Source organism: Hipposideros armiger, unplaced genomic scaffold (genome assembly GCF_001890085.2).
Source record: "Hipposideros armiger isolate ML-2016 unplaced genomic scaffold, ASM189008v1 scaffold_241, whole genome shotgun sequence".
In the NCBI taxonomy this organism is placed as follows: domain Eukaryota; kingdom Metazoa; phylum Chordata; class Mammalia; order Chiroptera; family Hipposideridae; genus Hipposideros; species Hipposideros armiger.
In genome coordinates, this window is record NW_017731591.1 from 2,545,763 (window position 1) to 2,549,296 (window position 3,534).

At 41.8% G+C, this 3,534-nt stretch overlaps 1 pseudogene; it reads right to left on the reverse strand.

Annotated features, from left to right (window-relative positions):
* LOC109389725 (complex I assembly factor TMEM126B, mitochondrial pseudogene) overlaps nucleotides 1-716 on the reverse strand; it is a 12,221-nt pseudogene extending 11,505 nt beyond the window's left edge.
* Between the last annotated feature and the right edge of the window lie 2,818 nt (nucleotides 717-3,534).

A 3,534-nucleotide genomic window follows, 5' to 3' on the forward strand; every position in this document is an offset into this window, starting at 1 on the left:
TATTTTAGGTATTATTACTTCCTGTATTTAAATAGTTGGTTTTACTACAATCTATCAGAGTCATAGAATGAAGGGACAGGTGCCTTTGCAAAGAGAAAGTAGCTGAAACCAAAATCACGCGGGTTGAGGAGACAGAATTCTGGAGCGAGCGTGCCATAGACTCAGCCTCAGTTTCCACTCCAGCGTCTGTTTCCTCCTGTGTCTGCTGAGAGGTGGAGGTCGTTTCTCTCCCGTGACCCTTCAAGCTCTAGAGCAGCGATTCTCAACCTGTGGGTCGCCACCCCTTTGGGGGTCGAACGACCCTTTCATAGGGGTCACCTAAGACCATCGGAAAACAAAAAGATATTTACATTACGATTCATAAGAGTAGCAAAATTACAGTTATAGTGTAGCAACAAAAATAATTTTATGGTTGGGGGATCACCACAACATGAGGAACTGTATTAAGGGGTCGCGGCATTAGGAAGGTTGAGAACTGCTGCTCTAGAGTGTCTTGCTGTCTGTCAATGTCCATAAGCTGTATTAATGTTGTATAGAGAGGGGAACTTTGGTCAAAGCTACTTGTTAAAAACTAATCAACACACATTATAGGAAACATCACTTGTGGTACGAGATAGGAGACCCTGAACAAATATAGCTTACGTGCCCAAATTTATGGTTCTTTCCCTGGGTTCTAATGTCCCGTCTCACTTACCTTTCCGTTTTAACTTCTTCATTCCGTGTTAACATGGTGTCAGTGTATGTCGACTGTGCGTCCCAGGAGGGTACCTCTTCTAGTAGTTGACCTTCATGATGTAACTTTATCACTGTAGTTGAGCTTAATGGCATGTAAACTTGATGCAAGACATCAGTCAGTATTCCATTTTAATTTACCATGTTAATGACGACTGCTGTTCTGAGTTCCTTGTGTTACTTTTGGCTGCCATAAGATATCCTGTAGACACTGTCACTGTGAACTCAGAACCATGCTCACTGCTGACTAATGAAATTATTTATTTATGACAGTCCAATGTGAAAGGAAACACACAAGTCTTCGTTTGGTTGGTAATTTCTTTATAGATTACTATCAGTCTTTCTCTCTAAGCAAATAGCATAAGTTCTTCCGGAGTTTACTTGCTCTAAAGGGAACAATTGTAATTAGGAACAATTATAGTAGCAACAGTGAAACTCTCTTTAGAACATTCTAGATATGCTGTTCTGAAAATAGTTCAGTCAAGACAGCCAACATTAGACTCTCATGGGAGAGGTCTAAAAGAAACGGTGGATGAATTCACATAGAGCCAGCCATCTTGGGTTGCTGAATTCTCAGCATGGAGAAATACCAGAGCATTTGGGCGCTGTAACAGACCGGCTGAGCAGACTCCACTTAGAGCTCTGAGGGGACCCATTTTAATTCACAAGGCACATTAATTCTTATCTCCCTCGTAAACATGTATTTGTTTGAAGCATTGTCCCAGCTGTGACATGTGGCCTGGAACAATTCTAGCTAGCATAGTCAATAAAAGCCTCAACTCAGGAGTCCCGAAGCTAGGGATCCAAAGTTCACTCCACCATTTGTTTTCCACGTGCTTCTGGGAGAATTATTTGAAACTGTTTCCGTAGCTTTAAATGGAAACAATAAGCCATTTTCCCTCACTGCCGTGAGACTTCAATAAAATAATCTTACCAGAGGGACAAGACTTAGCAAACATCTAAAAATGTGGAGTTCTATGATTGTTTAGATCAGAAGTGCTGTTCAAAGATTCCAAAATTTCCCTCTTTTGCATGTAATTCCTATAATTTTTTTNGGAAGACCAAACTGCATTTTTGCAATATTTAACTGTTTTTACTTCCATAAAGGGAAGAATGCGTGTCCAAATTGTAAAAAGTTGCATAAAGCTTACTGTGACAATGCTCTACAAGAACGTCAGTGCCAACAATGGTTCACGAAATTCCGTGCTGGTGATTTTGATCTCAACGACGCTCCTCGGTCAGGGAGGTCCACCGAGGTTGATGACAACAAAATAAAGGCATTGATCGAGTCAAACCCACGTTACATGACACGAGAGATTGCAGAATCATTGACCATCCATCATCAAGTGCTCATGATCACCTGAAGAAGCTGGGATACATAAGCAAGCTCAATATTTGGGTTCCGCGTGAACTCAGAGAAGTTCATCTGATGGCACATATAAACACCTGAAATATGCTCATTAAACGTGAGGAAATGGATCCATTTTTGAAGTGACTGATAACTGGTGATGAGAAGTGGATGGTTTACAACAACATGGGGCGCAAACGGTCTTGGTCCCGATGTGATGATTCACCTCAAACGAAATCGAAATCAGACATTCATCAGAGGAAGGTTATGCTCTCAGTGTGGTGGGATTTTAAAGGTGTCATATTTTTTGAGCTCCTCCCAAGGAACCAAACAATCAATTCGAATGTGTACTGTTGGCAATTGGGCAGTTTGAATAAATCCATCATCCAGAAACATCCAGAGCTCATTCATTGTAAAGGAGTTGTGTTTCATCGAGACAACGTGAGACCACACACAAGTCTGATCACCTGTCAAAAATTATTGGAGTTTGGATGGGATGTGTTGCCACACCCACCACACTCCCCTGACCTTGCGCCGTCAGACTTCCACTTGTTTCACTCTCTTCAAAACTCCTTGCATGGTATAACGTTCAATTTAGGTGAGGCTGTAAATGAGCACCTTGTTCAGTTTTTTGCAAATAGAGACAGGTCCTTCTATGAACGAGGAATAATGAAGCTCACTGAAAGATGGCAAAAGGTTATTGAACAAAATGGACAATATATCATTGATGGATCTTTGTTCTTTATATCAATAAATGACTTTTGAAAAACATAGACACAATGCATCATGACTTTTCCGACAACCCGATATAAAACCAAGGCATGAGGTATTGTCGATGGCGAGGTCATTGTTTCCACCCCACTCATACCCATATGGCATGAAACACTGAACATCATATCACAGCTCCCCAGGGATGTGCACTGGCCCTGTGAAGGGTTTAATTTACCCATCACTATCTTTTAAATGTATATTAATGCAAACACTTAAAATAAGTAATTCAAAAAAGAAAAAAATATATATATGCAGATTATGTTGTGGTTGATCCCATGTACGAATATATCTTCCTCTCCTTTCTCTCTCGGGATTTCCTTTCTCCTCCCCCATACCTTCCTTTCATCCCACAAGCAGACACACTGCCACCTTCCTACTTACCTGTGTCCTTGGTCACCACGTCACACCTCTCAGCCCTCTGCGTCACTCATCTCTAGCACAGGGGTCATCATATCAGACCTGCCTCTTTGTCCACATGCTCGTAGGGACCATACAGCAAATGCTTCTCAGAGGCTGCAGGTTTCCATGTAGATATGAGGGGCAGCTCTGCCCGCTGCCTCCAGCCCTGCCAGATTGCCACGAAGACGGAAAGTCTGCCTTTCTAGCCTCAATTAACAATGGCACGCATTTGTGAAGCAGTTGGCATTTCATTTAGCTTAACCTCATTAATTTATGTGAGGACC